This window comes from Ictidomys tridecemlineatus, chromosome 2 (assembly GCF_052094955.1).
Source record: "Ictidomys tridecemlineatus isolate mIctTri1 chromosome 2, mIctTri1.hap1, whole genome shotgun sequence".
Lineage (NCBI taxonomy): Eukaryota > Metazoa > Chordata > Mammalia > Rodentia > Sciuridae > Ictidomys > Ictidomys tridecemlineatus.
The window spans coordinates 4,536,724-4,556,677 of NC_135478.1; the positions used below are offsets into that span (position 1 = coordinate 4,536,724).

Here is a 19,954-nt window from a genome sequence, read left to right on the forward strand (position 1 = left end):
GGTGACGTCTTTGCCTGGAACCTCGCGCCCCCCTCTGCACACTGTCAGCCACCTGTGGGTGACTTACCAACCCAACACAATGTCAATGTCAGACACAAGTGTCACCTTGCATTATTGAGGAAAGGACAAGAAAAAAGTTACCTACTCAGCAGAGATGTTTTTTCTCTCCTCAATGCTTCTGAGCCACAGTGGGTGGAGTCTGCAGGACTGTGGTTATAGAGGGCACTGTTATTGACCGTTACTCTGAAACCCTAGCCAGAACGGTGCTGGGCGGCCCAGGCCTCCCCGACCGACCGACACTCGAAAAACCAGGCAGCTCCTGTCCAAGAAGCGGTTGAATATGAGGGGCCCAGTGGCTAGACAGACACCTGAAGATGGCCAGGAACCAGTAGGGACGTCCCTGGGCTCAGGGCTCTGGGGTGCAGGGCCCTCGTATCCAGGGGGGGCTGGGAAGGAACAAACAGTCACAATTCAACGGAGCTCTTGAGCTCCCCAGGAACCCTACAGCAAGCCCGACAGGATGCTGGGCCCCAAATCCACTATTCCTGCACCCCTGCCCCAGACCAGGTTCCCTGTGGGGCAGGGGGGCATTTCCAGGACCAAGCTGGGTTTCCCTTCTGTATTCGCTGCCTATTGCAGCTATAGCTAATGACCACACAGAAAACCACAAGAACTTGTTGTAATTTTGGGAGTGACCAGCCTAACATGAGTCTCAGGGGGTTCAATGCAGATGTCAGTCATCTGGTTCCTTCTAAAGGCTGGGGGTGGGGGGTTCCTCTCTCCAAACTTCCTTCCCCGACCACACCCCCTCCCGCATCCCTCTTAACCTTAAGAGAATCTGTGATGACATCAGGCCCACCCAGATGATCCAGGATAATCTCCTGTCGAGATCCTTAACTTAATCGGCTTGGCAAAGAGCCTCATGTGGGAGGACTGGACCTGGACAGGCCTGGGGCACCAAACTCCACCGCCACAGACCCGGCCCAGCATCCGCCTCCCGCAGCCACCAAATGCCCCAGCAGCAGTCATCACCCAACGTCTCACAGAAAAGCCACACCGAGAGTCCTCGCGGATCTACTCCTCGGCTCAGTCTCCAAGAATAAAATGGAAACCGGCATTCAAGAGGCCGTTGGTGGGTTGGGACAGTCCCTGTACTTGACCAAGCCTCTCCCGCCCAGGTCCTCAGCACCCACAATCCAGCCAACGGAGTTCAATGGGCTTCAAGTGGGCGTCAGTGGAAGGATAGGGCTGTGCCTGAGAGCGCCAAAGTCCCTGTGGAGCTGCAGGGGACAGACTGAAAACCAGGCAGCAACGACCAATATGTTCCCCGGGGAAATGGGGATGGGGACACTTGCCAGTGTCTGGAGACTCCAGGACAAAGCCCACGGAAAGAAGCGAAATGCAGAACTGCCATTACCAATGCCACGGATGCACCTCGGAAACACACCCCCAGATGGTGTGGGGAAACAGTTTGAGGATCCAAGCCGGGGGTCATGCGGACAATGAGATATCCTGACACCATGCAGACCCTGATGTCAAAATAATGAAGGTCCCTGCACAACCACTGATCCGTGGTGGGGACTCAGACAAACCGCGCAGGAAGCAATGTAGCTTCTGCATCTTTAAAACAAAGGTCCCATCTTTTACTTTCATAGGTCGGCACATGGAGCACACACACACACACACACACACTCCTGTTGTCATTGTTCCTCCCCCCATCGTCCCTCTCTGCACTGCTGTTTCACAATGTACAGGTTACAGGGAGGGCTTAGCATTCTGACCAACAGAACTTTCTGGAAAGGTTCTATATCTGCACCATCCAGGCTGGCAGCCACCTGTTAATACCTGGCATGTGAAATGTGGCAAATGCAACTGAGAACTGAATTCTTCACTGGATCTTAACTACTTTAAATTTAAATACAAAAACCGCACTAGGCGGAAATGTTTTTCTGTCAACCTCAAGGGTATGGTCTGGGCAAGACCCATTTCCTTCTGACCACTGGCAGCCTGGGGTAAGGCTGTTGTGTCAGGTCTGTGGATCTGGGCATATGTATCATTCCTAGTATCTCCCTTCATGCTTTTCAAATCGGTAACATTGAAATGATAATTTAGATTCACAGTCATTCCCTTGGCATTGCCAGGGATTGGTTCCAGGACTCCCCCAGAAACCAAATCTGCAAATGCTCAAGTGCCTTATATAAAGAGATGCATGGAACCCGGCACCTCCTCCGGTACACTCAAATCCGTGCTGGGCGACTTCGGTTCTAACACAGGGTAAGGCTGTAAGAGGTTGCTACAGGGTATCGTTTAGGGCATGACTTACAAGAAAAGAATCCCACAGGTTCAGTGCAGATTTGGTTTCTTCTGAGTCTTTCTGATCCACAGTTGCTTGAATCCTAGATGCAGAACCCACAGATATGAAGGGCCTAGTGTACTAGTAAAATAAAGTGTATTATTATACTTAATGACATGTTTCTTTTGACTTTTTCAACAAGGCCAGTGGGGGCAGCTCTGTCTCAAAACAAAATAAAAAGGGGTGGGGTGTCCCTCATTGGGAGAGTCCCTGCCTAGCATATGCAAGGTCCTGGAAAAAGAAAAGGAAAAACCTCACGGTCTAATCATGTTCATACAGTTTTCTCTAACAACATGCAACATCTGACAAATACTCAAAAGTGAACATTGGATAAAGCTACCCAGTATAAGATTCTATGGATGGAACATTCTGGAAAAGGCAGGTCAAAGCGTCAGAGAACTCCTGAGGGGTTGCAAGGAGCTGGAGGTAGACAAGGGGTGCTAACAGAAGAGGCACTCAAGAACTGGGGTGGCAGTGGTCATCCCACACCCTCACGGTGTCAGTGGTCACCTGCACACACATTTGTCAAAATCCAAAGAAGGGTATTCCCATAAAAAGGATCTCACTTTATAAATAAAGCCTTATTGAAACACAGACATGCCATTCAATTTACTCGGCCACAGCCGAGTTTGCTGCAGTAACAGAGTTCATCCTGACAGAGATCAAACAGCCTGCAAAGCCAAACGTGTTTACTATCTGACCTTCAGAGGAACATGAAATGTGGCAAATTCAACCAAGAACTGGGGACGGGGCGTGGCCCAGGGGTTGGCGCTTACCCAGCCTGGGAGGCCCTGGGTCCATCCCCAGCACATACACACCCCAAAAACTGCACGGTCTCTGGCACCGCACTGAGCTTCAGCCTCCTTTCTGCAGATGATTCAGCTTCTCCAAGCCACCCCGCCCACCCCGTCCCCGTCTTCTGGCTGGAAGGGGACACTGGTGGCAACGCTCGCTGGTTGTGGCAGGGGCCTGGTGAAATGGGGCACATGAAGGACTAGCCCCGTGCCCTGCACACAGCAGGCACCTGATAAAAATTCACTGCCACCAGTTTCCCACTGGGGAAGGCTGGGTGGGAGTCCGGGGGTGTTGAAGGCTGGGGACAAATGAGCAGGGCTGGACTGGGGGACAAGGATCCTCCAGCTGCAGTGGGTGCTTGGGAAGGACAGCAGGCAGAAGAACGTCTTCCTCCACTTCGGGTCCAGCTGGGCTCCCTGGGCTGGACCAGTACCACCTCCCAGGCCTCGGCTCTGAATCCCAACCCTGGACCTGCTTCCTACTTACCCAACGGAGGCCGCCCCTGGACGTGCGACCCTCCCCAACCCCAGGCCCAGTGCACCCACCCCAAAGTGACCTCTTCCCCACTGCGCCCACCCGTGGGGAAGAGGTCACTGGGTCTTTGGGGAGGGAATGGCCAGACTCTGCTCCCACGGAGGCGGTGACAGCCAGGAAGCTGTAGAGTCGGACGGGGGTGGGGGGGGCAGCTCTCACGCAGAAAGAGGCCGAGGAACAGCCACAGTGACAACCCGAGGGGCTCCTCACGTGCCGGCCACCACACAGCACATCACAAGCATCGTCACTGCGTGTAATTCCCAAACCACAAAACAGCAGCGTCGGGGAAAGCTGGGCACGGAGACACAGGAAGCCTCTCGGAGGTGACCACGGTCAGGAAGGAGCAAAGGAACCCAATGGGAATTGTACACTAGGGCTGGATTCTGTCGCTAAACAAAGCCCGCGGTGGCCGGCCACTCTGGCTTGCCCGAGACTGATGGGTTTACCAGGCAGCAGAGCACTTAATACAGAAATCAAGAGAGTCCAAGGCACATGAGGGCGAGTTAGTCACCCTGTGGCCCAATTCTGGCCTCCAGGTATTGGCCTCTGGAGGCCCAACTCTAGCTGGAGACTAAGCACAGGACGTGCTGCTGCTTCTCCAAACTCCTAACCACCCTCCAAAATCCAGTACTGAGATCCCTTCCCCTGCTAGGCAGAAAGTATCAGGAGAGCTAGAGATCTGGAGCCAGCCAGACTCGGGTTCAAATCTTAGGATCCTGTAAAGGAGGGAAGCCAGGTGTCTGGTCACAGTACCTACTCAGTAACCATTTACAACAGGAGCTTAATAAATGCTCCCAGGTGCTTCAAAGCCCCGAATCTGATGTTCTTTTACTGGTTTGGACCCAGTTTCTCAACTTCTCTCCTCCAAGCCACCAGCACAGACCAGCACATAATGAAGGCAAAAAACAGAAAAAAAAGATAAGGTCTCCCGACATGTGCCAACCAGTCACTGCGGATCTCCACCGAGTCTTTCTCCATCGGCCTCAAGCTCCGACGCACAAGCAGGGCTGTCTCCACTTGGTTCTCCCTCTGCCAATGATTTCACAAGAGCCCAACAGAGGCGTGTGGTGAGTAAACAAGGGAAGCTCCGAATCCTGTTTGTGGGCAGCTCCGTCCCGGACCGGGGGACCAGGAGCCTCCAAGAGCAGAGGCCCCAGGCTCTAGGCAACCAAGCCACATCTCCAGAGGAGCGGAAGGCACAGAGAAAGACAGTCGCTGCCCGAGACAACAGGGCAGCCGTGCACTGCAGACGAAGGAGCCGTGAGATGCAGGGTCCTGGGAAACACGTGGGGTTAAACACGGAGAGGATGAATAGGGCACTTGGAGCTGAAAGCTAACCCAGAATAGGTGTGTGGCGGGCGGACTTTGGCACAAATAACCCAAGCCCTTTTCCTTGAGGCACGGGACTATGAAGGGGAGGCCCCACAAAATATTCAGGTTCAGCTCGTCTCCCAATTTGGCTGAGCATGGCCTTCAGCCAAACTGCACCAAGAAAGTAGGAAAGGCACAGCTGACAGAGAAAGGAATGGGAGGCTGGAGGGAACAAGCAGAGCCCCATGAAGGCAGCAGGGGTCGGGAGAGGCCGTTCCCACAGGCCACGTAACCCTGCACCGAGCACTGCTCCGATTATTATTATTATTATCATTTATTCCTCTCAACAACCCTAGACTTTCCCATTATCCCCATTTTATGAATGGGGAAACTGAGGCGCAGAGAGTCAAGCAACCCGACTGTAGTCACACAGCAGGTGAGTGCCCAAGGTACCCCGAGATAGTCAATCAATGTTTCTGTGGGTCCGCTGCCATCAAGGGGATAAGAGGGTTTCTTGGGTGCAAAGACTGGCACAGTTCCCTTCCCAGATCAGGTTGAGGGGGTTCCGGTTCCCAGCCCCACCCTGAACCACAGGCACTTAAGCTGCACCCTGTGCCTCTCCAGCATACAGTGTCACCGATTCGATATCTAAGGGACAGCTTTCCAGAGGACCACCTTGCTGCTGCTGTGCCCTCACTTCCTAGCCCAGCACAAACCCACCAGCATCAAACGACTGACAGAAGTCATCTGTCCTCAGGGACTTTGGTGCCCCGAGGATGGGGAAGTGCTTTCCGTCACCAGGCAATGGCATGGCCAGGCCACGCCACTGACGGGGGCACACACGCCCGACAACTGGCTGAGTTTCCATTTTGCTGTGGAAAGGGGCAGAGAGGGCTGAGGGTGTGGCTCAGGATAAAGCACCTGCCCAGCACCGCGCGCGCGCGCACACACACACACACACACACACACCCCTCAAAGGTCGAGCACAGTGGCCCCCCACCTGCAATCCCAGCTACCCGGGAATCCAAGGCAGAAGGCTGCAAGTTCAAGGCCAGCCTCCACAACTCAGTAATACCCGGTCTCAAAATAAAATAGGGTTGAGGGTGCGGAGTGCTTGCCTAGCATGTGTGTAGCCCCCAGTACCACCCAAAAAGAGCAGCAGAGAATATCTTCAGAGTTGACCCCCGTCACTGAGAGATCCCACCACCTCCCCTTAGCTCTTATGTGGGCTCTTTGTCCAGATCTGGGAACCCAATCGACACAAGAGCTGGTGAACAGAGGAGGGCAAAGACGTTTTATGAATTTTACATGCATGTGGGGATCCTTGGAAGACAGTAGAGTCTGAATAAACAGGAAGAGCATTTTTAGACAAAGAACAAATTCAGGAAAGAATGACAGACAGATGGGTCTCGGAACCAGGGTAGTGAATTCAGGGGCGTTAGGACACGTGGGGGAGGGGGCTGTCAAGGCCTGTGGAAGATGAGCATTACTTCAAAGAGTTTGTTCAGTCGCCAGACTCTGGTGGTCAAGGCAGTTTCCTGACCTTGGAATGTGAAGGACGCCCCTCCCCAAAGAATCTTTATGGCTTGCTGTGCCTGCACAGGCAGGTGGCCCTTCCCCAGCTGCAGTTCAAGTAACTTCAGCTTGAAATAAGCAATTCCAATCAGGCGCAGCCTTAACTCCTTCAGCCCCCAACCCCTGCGTGCTCCATCTCCCTGACCCAGTGGTCCTCAAACGGGTGATTCTAGCACCCAGGGGACACTTGGCCGTGTCTGGAGACATGCTTGGCTGTCACAGCTGGGGGAGTGGCCTCAAATGGGGGAAGAGGTGCTGCTCAACCCCCCAGCAGGCAGAGAATGGCCATACCAAACAGTCATCCATGGAGTGTCCACAGGGTCCCAGGGAAAGACCCTGCCCTGGCACCACAAGGTGCTCTTCTGACTCATCGATGTCACTGCAATGCCTCTAATCAACACAAAGCTTGGAGCAGAGGTGCATCTTCCTTTCAAACAGCTGGTACACACACACACACACACACACACACACACACACACAGTGTCTGAAATGGGAGGTAAATCCCAAGCAGCACACAATTTTACCTCCATACAGGTAAAACTGAGCCACCCCAAACAGGTTCCCAAACTGCAAAAACACTGATGACAATCGCTCTGGCTGGTCGGACACGCACACCCCCACCCCCAGCCCGATTCTGCAGATCTTGAGCAACCTCCCAGTGGCTCCACTTGGACATGGAATATATGTGCCAGAGGAGACTGGTGACGCTATCTGCCTTTGGTAAACAGTTCGAATCTTACCTTAGAAACCAAGGGAACAAGGGAGCCACCAGGGGCCACAGCGAAGCCTTCCCTCCTCCAAGCCTCGGGCGTGCTGGGACTTCTGCTCTGAAGGGGGTCAGCAAGGAAGCTTCCAGAACCGCTCGTTTCCCAGCACACTCGTGTGAAAGTGTCCGCCTTTGCTCTAGGCTGCTGCGGTCCCCCTGGGACAAAGACCCCCGCGTGACAAGCTTCCTGGTGCAGCAGCTGTCTCAGTGCCTCAAGATCACTCGGGTTTCCACAGCACGTGAGGCTTTGCATCGACTCCAGCCTCCGTCTCCCCTTTCACCAAGAGGACAGCAGAGACTGCGCGGCCCCTGGCACGTTACAAAATCGTCTCTCATCAAGCCAGGGTTGAACAGCAGCCCCGCCAAGAAAGACGCAGCAGCCACACGAACTGTTTTGGTTTTGTTTTGCTAAAAACCCACATGACTCAAAGACTAACATCACACCCTGAAAGGCTGTTTCATTTGTTTTTTGGGGACCGGGGATTGAGCTCAGGGAGCCACTGGGATTACAAGCGTGCGCCACCACGCCCGGCCCAGCTCGGCTCGTTTAACAAAATCGAGGTACTCTGTACCTTCACATGAAAGTCCTATTTCAACACAGGAACTAAGATGACATCACCCAGAGAAAGTGCTAGACAACCAGGGCCCGACTGTCCCAAACGTGGGACCTCTCCGATGGCCACAAGACAACAGCCCTGAGGGCCCCATGGGTCCTGCTCAGGAAACCCTTTTTCCGAAACCCACCCTCACTTCAGTGAGAACCCAGGGCACAGAGTACCCAGACCTGAGCCCACCACACCCTCTGGAAAAGCAGAGCCAGAATAGGCACGGCGATCCGGCGGGCGACAGGCAGCCCACACTCCATCTGCCTTCAGAGTGGATGGTAGTTTAAAGGCTATTTTACAGCTAACAGCTCAACAAAATGGATCTGCTGTCCCCTATGAATGGACAAATGTCATTTGTATCTCTTGGCGCTGCAGGACCCTCGAGAGTTCACGATCACACCCCATTTACTGAGGCCAGGCTAAAAACAGGAAGGTCAAGAGTATTCACAATTAAATAATTATCGGCTGCAGCAAAACAATTGGGGCCCTGCACTCCATCAGACGTGAGCTTGCCCCAGCCACCCTCAACTCTTGTCATTTAACACTGTTCTGGAAGTTCCTATTGTTACAAGATTAAAAGCAGCAACTGACATAATTGTTGGCAAAGAGCAGCAAACCGTTCGTATCCGCAGACACTACGATAACAGAGCTGGAAACTGACGAGAATCAACGGCATCCCTTCTGGAACTGGCAAGCACTCAATAAAAGAGAATCCCTGTTCCAGGAAATAATCACTTTTTAATGCCTTTTTTAAAAATAAAAATCTCATTGGGTAGGTAACATGGATAGATGAGTGGAGCGATTATCAGTGGGTGGGTGGACGGGTGGGTGGTTGGAGAGAGAGGTGGATGGGTGGGTGGGTGGATAGACAAATGGATGGTGGATGGATGAACGAATACCTAGATAAGTGGATAACCGATGGATGAATGATTGAGTCGTTGGATGGGTGGATGGATGGAGATGGATGGATGATGATGATGGATAAATGCACGAATAGAAAGATGGGTGAACAAGTAGGTGGATGGATGGGTAGATGGGTGGGTGAGCGAATAGAAGAATGGATGGTAGATGGATGAATGATTAGGGAGGTGGATGGATGGATACGTGGACAGTTGGATGAATAGACAGATGGATGAGTGAGTAGATGGATGGATAGATGGATAGATGGGTGGGTGGATGTTGGAGGGAGGGAGGGAAAGGAGGAAAGAGGGAGGGATAGAAAGGCAGCCGACCTAAGAACATTAGACACAATCTACTTCTTGTGAGCAGAGAAAAAAAATATATCACAAAACATTTCTAAGAATAGGAGAGAACCCTTGGGAGGTGGAGAGGAAGCCCGTGACCTAGGATGGTACAAGTAAACACTGTCAGCTTGTCACCACTTTCTACGTCAATTTATACACTTAATATCCCACAATGAACCCACAAAGGGCCTCTGGGTGTTTGTTTTATGGGTTTTTTTTTTTTAATCTCCTCTCTTTTCTTTCTTGGAACTTGGCTACACTTCCTAAATTTTTGGAAAAATAAACAAAACTAGGGTGCTTTGGAAAAATGGGAAGGAAGGACTATTCTAGAAGACGCTCTTACAATCATTTTCAGGGTCACAAAGGCCAAAATACCTGCGACCGTCGATGGCTTAGAATAAGTAATGCCAAAAGCAGATCCTGCTCAACACAAAGAAATCAATACGAGCTGTGAGCTGTGGGCCCAGGGAGGTGCTGTCAACCCCAGGGCTTCACAGCACCCGACTGTCCATCCTCACCTCTCAGCCAGACCCCAGTCAACCCCTTGTGTGAGAAAAGCCTAGAACTATTCCGAACAATTAAAAAAAAAAATAGAGAGATGATGTTTCCTACACAGGGATGAGGAAGAACTTTCTAAAATAGGGGCAAAGGTGAACTCGCACGTGGAATGGCTGACAGGAACACAGGTCCACATTTGGGCCATTTAGGCAATGTATTAACTGCAGACCACAGCCAGGTAGACCCCAGCCACGCAGACCCCTTGGAGATTTTCAACCCACTGTGAGATGGCCCGGTATTCATTTGCTAAGGCCACTAACAGAGTCCCACAGACTCTCCAAGTCCTAGAGACCAGGGAGCCACACCATCATGATGGCGGCAGGGCTGCTTCCCCGGAAGGCCGTAAAGAGAAGCTGGTGTGGGCCGCCTCTGCCAATCATTCCTCTTCACCTGGCCTTCCCCTGGACCTACATGCTTGTGTCCAAATTGTGTCATGCTGGATCAGAGCCCACCCTCATGGCCTCATCTTAACTCGATCACCTCTGTAAAGACCCCATTGCAAACCCAGTCATGTCACGAGGTCCCGAGAGCAGGCAGGACGCGCAGTGCGATCCACAATACAGCCCAACCACCAGGGGCACGGTGGAGGAGTCCCCAGAAATGGCCAGTGCCCCCTCCTGACCCCTGGGTGTCCAGTGACTGAACACAAGACCCCTCCCACCCGACAGCCCTCCGTTCCCCCAGCCTAAAAGCCCTTCCAGCACCCCACAGACTGACCCGCCTCATATCTCCACCCGCTCCTCGCCATGCTGCTGCCACCAAATGAATGCCCAAGACACAGGACAGGCAGAGGCCTCGCGGTTCTCCGTGCGCCACAAGACGGCCACCCATGGCCCGGGGCCTCTCCGTGGCCGACAGCTTACCCTCTCCTTCCCGTTTTTGAAATTACTAATTGTGGTAAAGTATGTGCAGCATGAGACTTCCCGTCTCGGCCACGGTCAAGGGCACATCCTACAGCATCCCGCACATTCACACGATGGCTGTGCGGCCGGCCCCACCACCCGTCTCCAGAACTCTCTCATCTTCCCAAATGGAAACGCCCAAACTCCACCCCACACTGACTCCCAGGGTCCTTCCGGCCCCCTGCTCCCAGCACCCTGTTCCTGGATCTGACCACTCGCGGGACCTCACCAAGTGGAATCATAGGGCTCATCTGTCTGGCTCCATGCTGTGGCCCATGTCAGAACTGCCCTTCCATTCGGGACAGAATGACATTCCATGACCCCGATGGACGGACAGCACTGTGTCCCTCTACCTGTCTGCCCAGGGGGCCTTGGGTTGTTCCCGCCTCTTGAATACTGGGAATAACGCCGCTATGAACACAGGAGTATCGCTCTCTCAATACCCTCTTTTAATTTGTCAAGATACACACCCCAGAGGGGAGCTCTGGACCCTGCAGTCATTCCGTGTTTGGAGGATGGTCCGTGCAGTTTCCCATCGGCAGTGCACGGAGGTTCCCCTTTCTCCCCATCCCCATCAGCGCTTGGGACTTTGTTTCTGATCCCAGCCACCCTTGCAGGGGTCAAGTGACACCTCGCTGGCTGGGGCTTATTCAAGGCCTCTCTCCTTGTCCCGCTGAAACGCCATCCTCATGGCTGGACAGACCGACTGTTCACCCCTCTGTCTCCCAGCCACGTTCTCAAAGTCTGGAGCAGTACCTGGCACCGAGAGGGCGGGTCAGTGCACAAGTCAGTGAATGAGCAGCCTGGGCACAGGGCGTCGGTCTGAAGCCACGGAGGGAGCAGAGAGGATGGCGACGGACCCGGTGGAGGGCTGAGGGACAGAAAGGCTTCCAGCTGTGGCCTTGGGCCAGGCTGTAGCTCAGAGCAAAGCCACAGCCCACCTGAGAGCAGCTGGGTCACCCAACAGCTCCAGCCTCCACTCCCCGCTCCCTGTCGGGAGTCCTAACGGTGTCCACCTCACGGGCTGCCGGGAGCTCCTGTCTGCGGAGGCCCCGGGCTCACGGCTCCGCACACCAGCCCACCTAGGAGAGAGGCAGTCGGACTGCTCCCCACACAGAGGCCCCCACATGCCACAGGACCTCAGAGGTCTGCACAGAAGAGAAACCATCTAGGGAATGTGCTTTCCACAAAGCCAACGCCAAGGGAACACAGGGCCGCAGCCGAGCCACCGCCTTTGAAAGCCTGCAGCCTCCTGGCCTGGCTGGGGCCTGGGAGAGCCTACTCCCTGGGCTGGCCCGGCCTCCGGAGCCAGAGCCAGGAGCCACAAGCCACACCAGCCCGCCCAACTCCAGAAACAGCATCGTTCACTGACTTGGTAGAACCTGTGCCACCGAGGAAACCAGGAAGCAAGGAAATCTGCATCGAGGCCTTGCAGCCCTTCGCCAAAGAGGGAAGAAAGGGTTTCCGAGTTTGAAATCCCTTTTGCAAATTCTTGGTGTTTGAATCCTCACCTGCTTACAGCACTGCATCTCACCCACCCGGGGCTGCTCTACCACTGAGCTGCATCCCCAGCCCTTTTTATGTTATTTTGAGGCAGAGCCTCACTAAGTTGCCCAGGCTGGCCTCAAACACGTGATCCTCCTGCCTCAGCCTCCCAGGTTTCTGGGATGACAGGCGTGCACCACTGCATCCAGTCACAGAACACTGCTTAAACCACGTCTCGGGATCAGTGAGTGATCGATTCTGCCCCACTTTGTGCGTGAACAATATGACAAAGATGGACATCCATTTCTTCCTCCACTCTCCTCTTCAAAAAAAGTAACCTGAACAGTCAGTCAGTAATGAAGGTTTTAAGCGTAACGGCAGCACACGTTCTGAGAAAGCCCGGGTTCGCTGGAAAGGGAAATGGGAACTCGTGGGAAGGCAGTCCTCTCCACTAGGCTTTGCTGCTGGTTACCCAAGTGTATGCCCTTGTCAAAATCCACCGTACGAGCCCCACAAAACTGAAAAGGAAAATCCATGACCCGAGTCCTGAAAACCTGGACCTTTTAGGGCACATTAAGTAGCCCCACTGTTAGATTCAATGAAAAGAAATAACAGTAGCAACAATGGAATCACAATATGCAGCCGCACTAGGACAAAATAATAGCAACCGTGTAACCAGAACCATCACTGAGCCTGCATCATCCTCTGATCCTCACCATAATCTCGAAATTTCCCATTTTACAGATGAGAAAATCAAGGGATCCTGTAGAAATCCAGGAACTTGCCCAGAATCTGACAGCTAGCAAGAGGCAGGACCTTATTACCTACCATAGCACTTCTCTGGGTATCCTGGCATGTGCTAGGTGAAGGGATAAGAAAATAAAATATAACCATAGCTTTCCAGAAACTTCCAGGGTCTAGCCCTGAAGCCAAGTACCAAGAGGCACTCCAACTATGACAGAAACCCAGTCACATGCACAAACTCACACTGCCCACTGCTCTGCTAACCTGCACACCCAAGGTCATCCTGCCGATCAAGGATGTGCAGTCCCTGTAACTTTGAGCAGCCCAAGACAGCTAAACCATTTTTTTCTCTCCTATGAAAAGATCTGTTTATTTTGGTTCTGAAGGTTCTGTAGTAATCCAAAGCTACAGAGTATAAATGTGTGTGTGTGTGTGTATTGCGTTTTGTTCTTAATAAAACAAATACAAGTCTTTTCTTTACTGTGGTTTGTATACAACTGCTTTCTCCTTTACCCCCTAAGCTGAGCCATCGTTTCCTGGCTTTAAGTGAGGACTTACTATGTGCTAAGTGCTTCATGAGCGATATCTTGGCTAAGCCTTCCGGTAACTCCAAGAAGTTCAGATCACATTTTGCTTTCCCAAGTGGGAAACCAGAGGTCCAGAAAGGATAGCAACCTGGTTTGTCATCAGTCCTCAGGGGACTGAGATTCGGCTTCACTGCCGCCCTCAATGACCACAGAGTTGCAGGAACGTGATGGCCGAGTTGTTCGGATTTTAATCTTTACTTCTTGGAGTTTGAGGCTGGACCCAAGGCTACTGGTGCAAGCTTCCTGACCACCTTCAAAAACACAGCCTCGTGTCCTCCTCAGCTTCCGTGTGAACGGGGCTTAATGCTTTCAGTCTTAGCTCTGGATTTCCCTGGGACTTAGCACAGCGTATCCTCTTAATGCAGCGGTATTCACACTCCGAGTCGGAAATGGGATGTTGAGTCGTGGCCAGTGCGGGACCCCGATAGAGGCCCTGTACTCGCGACGACGCAGGAGAGAAAAGAAGAAATACAGTAAGGCTCTCCCGACGGAGCAGCAGAGGCTGTACCGAGCAGGACACAACGGAGCCTCTCAGTGAGCTGCAGGCCCAGTGCTCCACACTCAGACGCTAAAAATAGTCTTGGCGTCACCAGGAGGGGGACAGAGCTGCTTCTGGGGGAGGGGGTTAGGGCTAGAAAGGGACACGGAGGGACTTGCAGGGAGCTGGGATTGCTCCTCTATATCAACCCGAGTTGGACTCGTCGTCATTATTTGCTAAACCAAACAAATGTTTAAACACGTACAGTATGTACATTTCACAGTACAGACCCACAGGAGCTCAGGAGAGGGAGGACACCCACCATTAGGAGTATCCAGACTTTAAGGACGAGATTCACAATATTCTTTCATATGAATCATGAAACCAAGGGTTTTTTAGTCCCTTCTTTAAAATATTTCTGGAAATAGATTTTTTACACGTTCCTGAGAGCAACTATTAGATGACCACTTTCAGACCTGAGGGCCCAAACTTTGGCCTCCGCACCCACTGGCCAGAACTTAACCCCGTCTATGCTCTGAAAACAAGGCAGAGCCAGGCGCAGTGGTGCACACCGGGAATCCCAGCTACTCAGGAGGCTGAGGCAGGAGGACTGCCAAATTTGAGGCCAGCCTCAGCAAGTTAGCGAGACCCTGTCTCAAAATAAAATCATAAGGGCCTGGGATGCGGCTCAGTAGTAGAGCACTTGCCTAGGACGTGCAAGGACCTGGGGTCCATCCCAGCAAACACACACACACACACACACACACCAGTTAAGAAAATGGAAAGGCCAAACTACCACATTACCTCAAACAACATCCTTGTTTCCAAAATGAATAGAGACACAAATACCCCCCTCCCCATTTTTTTTTTAAATGAGCAAAAGATTTGAATCTACAGATCAACACCACAAATGAAAGGCTCATAACATCTGGGACCTGGGGCTGGGGATGGAGCTGGGTGGTAGCTCGTAAGCTCAGCACAGATTCTAGCCCCAGCAAAACTAAATAAGAAAAAAGATGAACAGTGTCTCTGGTCATCCAAAAAATGCAACTGAGGGGCTGGGGTTGTGGCTCAGCGGCCGAGGGCTCGCCAAGCACTTGCGAAGTCCTGGGTTCAATCCTCAGCACCACATAAAAATAAAAGAAAGGTATTGTGTACAACTAAAAAATAAATATAGAAATATTTTTTAAAAATGCAAGTGAGACCCACAATGAGTCAGCACCTCACACCCCCTGGAGCAGCGAATAAAAGCGTGGAGGACGGGGCTGGGGATATGGCTCAAGCGGTAGCGCGCTCGCCTAGCATGCGTGCGGCCCGGGTTCGATCCCCAGCAGCACCACATACCAACAATGATGTTGTGTCCGCCGAGAATTAAGAAAAAATAAATAAATGTTAAAAAAAAAAAAAAAAAAAAGCGTGGAGGACACCAAGCATCGATGGGACACGGAGCCCTCGAGCCCCGCTGGTGGGACCGGACATGGCAAAGCCACTTAGGAAAACAGTCTGGACCTTCTAAATTAAACGCCATGTATTGATGGACGGACAGACGGACTGGTGCTGGGGAGGTGACAGCGCCAGCCTGCAGCCCGCGCACTGTGCTGCTGGGTCTGAGCCCGAGACACAGGAAGGCGCAGGCCCACGCCGCCTTCACAGCAGGTTTCTGCAGAAATGGAGACGGGCCCAAGCGCTCCCCAACAGAAAAGGAAAACCAAAACACCATCACGGGGCGAGCTACTCCTCAAGGCCGCCGAACCTCAAAACCTCCGCTAACAAGACCCCAGACCCCAGAGCACTGCAGGGCCCCGAGGGCGGGAAGTGACGGAAGTGAGCAGGTGGGCAGCCTGGTGGCCGGCGTGGCGGAGAGCGGGAGGGGGCCTTTGGATACGGCCATGTTCTGCAATGCGATGCGACTGTGCGTGTGCCGTGGCCCAAGTCCAACCAACCGTCCGCTTCAATGGATATTTTTTAAATTATAGCAAAATTCACATGAAATCCACCATCTTGGCCACGTCGAGTGCACAGTTCAGGAGCGTGAAACACGTCGACAGGGCTGTGTGGCGTCTCCATCTCCAGAGCTTCCTCCCCCGCTCCCCAGCCTCCCGACTCTGGATCTGACCTGCCAGGGGCGTCTGGGGACTCATCACCCACACCTGTCCTTTCGCCCATCACCTTGCTGAAGTTGCCTCCGTGAGGCTGAGCATTCCTTCCCGTGGATGGACCACATTTTACTCCTTTCTCAGGGGACACCGTCTTCTCCCTCCTTGCAGCAGCTGCGGAGAACGACACCCGGGCTCCTGGGGGTGCGAGGCCCAAGTCTGCCTGCTCCACTCCCGAGTTCCCACCTGGAATTCTGTATTTAACTTCTTGAGAAACTGCCATGTTTCCCACAGCCACTGCATGTAAGCGATTGATCGTATATAAATTACAAGTCAACGTGTTTAAAAACGTACAGTTTGGAGCTAATTAAATAACGGGCTCTATCTTCTCCACACAAAACTTTTTTGGGTTCTGCACGGTCGACAACGATTCATTGTGTATTTCAAGACTAGGAGGTAAGTGGTATCAAATGTTTTCATAAAAATCGTATGTTCTTGAAATTTACGTTTAAATTAGCAGAAGGCTGGAGATGCAGCTCAGTGGTGCAGCGTGCTTGAAGCCCTGGGTCTCATCCCTGGCGCACACACACACAAAAAAAAAGCCAGCAGGGAGGATTCGGATGCTCTCGACACATGATAAACACTTGAGGTGCAGGATAAGCCCATGCCCTGATCTGATCATCACGCACCACACACAGGTACCGAGACGTCACACTGCCCTGTAGGTGTACAACACGACGCACCCATTTAACAAGTTCCAAGTGTTTAGATGGAATATTAGAGAGACTTCCATGAGGAAGTTGGAGGCCACAGGGTGTCACTTTGCCTTAACAAGGAGGGAAGTGCCAACTGCGGCACAGCCCTGGGTAGCACAGTGCTAGTGGGGAGACTGATGCGCGAGATTCCAGGCCCGGAGTGTCCGTCAGAGATGGGGGGTGGCACGGCAGGACCAGGGCTGGGTGGCGTGAGTGCTGAACAGGATAGAGGCTCAGGTGGGGGACAGAGGTCCTGGAGATGGTGGTGCTGAAGGGTGCCCCCAGTGACGACGTGCTGATGGTCCCTGGAGATGGCCAAGACGGTCCGCCTGGTCTCCCCTGCATTTGACCACAGCAACAAAACCCCAAAAATGTGAAGAGCGTCCAAAGACGTCCACATACCAACACCCCAAAGAGATTTGAGAACGCCCTGGAGGGCCACGGATCCCAGGGCCCCCTACCTGGCCACCGTTTCAGGTGAGAAAAGCCAAGACACGGAACCGCGGTTGGTCGGGAGCATCGGGAGCTCGGTCCCACGACACCGGGATCCCCGTGGCTCTCTGTGCGGAGCCCAGCCCCGGGGCAGGTCCCGGAAGGAGAAAAGCCAGCCCCTGCCCCAGAGCAGCTCCCAAGGGGAGAGGAGGAGGAGGAGGAGGCAGGAAGACGCGGCTGCGGAGGATAGAGACGATCAGCTTCCCCAGAAATCGGGAAGGAGCCCAAGGGAACCACGGGGCACCCACTGCCAGGCAGTGAGTTAAAATGTCCCTGCAGCCTCCAGCGCGGGACAGGCTCTCTGTGCGGTGGTCAGAGCACCACGGGCCAGAGTGAGGGTGTGTATTACAGCCAGCTTCAGTGTCCATGGGGAACCGGGATTCCCCAGGGGATATAAAATCCCAGATGCTCGAATCCCTGGTATACAACCAAGTAGCACGTGTCCTCCCACTCAGCCACCTCCAGATGACTTACATCTAATGACACATCAGTGCTAGGACGTGGTTTTCAATACTGTGTTGTCTACAAGCGCCGGCTGCATGCTCCTGCCCTCTTACTCTGAACCTACTCCACGAGGACCCGGTGGCCCAAGGAGAGCAAGGCCAGCACCGTCACACAACTCAACCCCACAGGCTCCCCGAGAGAACCCACCTGAGGGGGACAGGCCACTGGTAACCAGGGATGGCCTCCAACGGACATCTCAAACCAGAGGGCCGAGGACCCGGGACAGAGACCTTCCCAGGACACACCCGCCAAGACCTGCCACAGGGCCGTGACACGCGCTTGTCATTCTATCACCTCGGGAGGTGACACCATCTGTACTTTGTTCTGTAGGACAGGAGCCCTGGTGGGCGTCAGCTCACATGGGCACAGGATTTCACAAAGCTGGCCAGACTCCGGCTCCACAGGGTGAGGATTCCTACAACCACCCGAGCAGGCACGTCGGCACTGGGCAGTCCAGACAGGACAGCAAGGGAGCCCCAGCCCACAGCATGTGGTGGACACACAGCGCAGAGGCCAGGCTGCTGTGTCATGCCAGCCCTCCCTCGGGGACTAACCAGGGTCCCCTGAGAACCACAGCAAGTCTGCCTGTCACTTCCCATTAGGCTCCACTACCCCTCTCACGGCCACTCTGGGGACCAAGCTTCTAATACAAGGACCTTCGAGGGACACACGAACTTTCGAGGGACATAGGCCCAGACCACGTCCAAACCATAGCATTGATTTCTCTGGCCTCCTGTCCACCGAGTGGCTCACACCCACCTGTGCTGGAGACATCAGGCCACCCACCACGGGGCAGCCAAATGGCCTCACCAGAGCCAGCGCCAAGCTACTCAGCCTCCCAAACTGATCTAAATAAACCTCTTTTCTTTACAAGTTTCCCAGCCTCAGGTATTTCGCTATAGCAAAGGAAATGGGGGACAATACACTTCGCCTATTTTCTGACTTTTTTTTTTTTTTGCCTAAAATATAGAAAGATTAAAATGGTTTTCATCAGAAGGAGCCTGCTCCTTAGCTCTCTTTGTTTAAGCTGCTCTAAACAAAATACTGTGAATGGGGCAGCTTATAAACAACAGAAATTCACTCCTCCCACTTCCGAGGGCCAGGAAGCCCATCCTCCAGGAAGATGGGCTCCTGGGGAGGGTCCACTTTCTGGTTCGAGGACGGCACCTTCTGTGCCCTCGCAGGGTGGGAGAGCTTTGGTCTCCCCACACACCCGAGCACCACCCCAGTCCTGGGGCTCCACCGCGGGCCCCCCTACACCCTCCCCCTGGGCACGCGGCTTCAACCTGAAGACTGGGGTCCCCGGTCTGAGCACGTGGTGGGGACCCCGCGTCGCAGCCCCGAGCCCACCGCTGCCCTTTTAGTCAGCTTCTTCCCTGCTGGGACTGAAAACAGAACAACTTTGGGGGAGGAGAAGTTTAATTGGGAACTCAGTTTCCGAGATCCGAGTCCACAGACGGCAGGCTCCACTCCTCGGGGCTCGGGGCGAGGCAGGACCTCAGGGCGGAAGAATGTGGTGAAGGGACGCGGCTCACATCACGCTGATCGGGAAGCAGAGAGGGGTCTCCACTTGACAGAAATGTAGACCCCCAGACAAGGCCCCAGGCCCCCTCCTGCAGCCACACCTCCCGCCAGCTCCCACTCGGCCACTCCCACCAGGGGAGTGACCACGGACGGGGTCAAGGCTCTCAGTCCAGTCGTTTCTCCTCTGAACTCCTGCTCCATCTCACACGCGAGCTTTTGGGGGACACCCCACATCCAAACCATGACAGCTGCGCTCTGCCCTCCCGGCCTCAAACCCTGCCGACCCCGGACAACCCCGAATGACCCCGGGAGAACAGGCCGCAAACCCCGCCAGCCACCCCGCAGGCTGAGCAGCACCGAGGCCGTCCCCCCTTCAGCTGCGCCCTGCGTGGGAAGAGGCCCCGGTTCTGGCTGATCTCACCTTGGGGTGCCTGTGGACCGCCCGGACCCAAAGGGCCACAGAGGAGAACCCCGTCAGTCCCCAGTTCAAACAGGGACCGCCAGGAATCGCCCCAAAAGACAAACTGTGACCACAGCACAGCTCAGGGGCAGTCTAAAGGCGGTCACGGGCGTGGGTCCCTGGAACTCGGGAAGGGAAGGGGGGCGGAGAGCTCGTGCCTGGACTCGGGGGGAACCAAGTCCCCAC

The 19,954-nt window shown here is 53.8% G+C and overlaps 1 protein-coding gene and 1 long non-coding RNA gene across 5 annotated transcripts in view; one reads left to right on the forward strand and one right to left on the reverse strand.

The window, feature by feature from the left end:
- Insr (insulin receptor) overlaps positions 1-19,954 on the reverse strand; it is a 122,305-nt gene that overhangs the window by 66,896 nt on the left and 35,455 nt on the right. The gene's annotated exons all lie outside the window — the stretch shown is intronic.
- Positions 4,642-8,670, forward strand: LOC144371751 (uncharacterized). The gene is made up of 2 exons (XR_013431846.1): positions 4,642-4,749; positions 7,476-8,670. It is a non-coding gene; the product is annotated as an uncharacterized LOC144371751 (long non-coding RNA).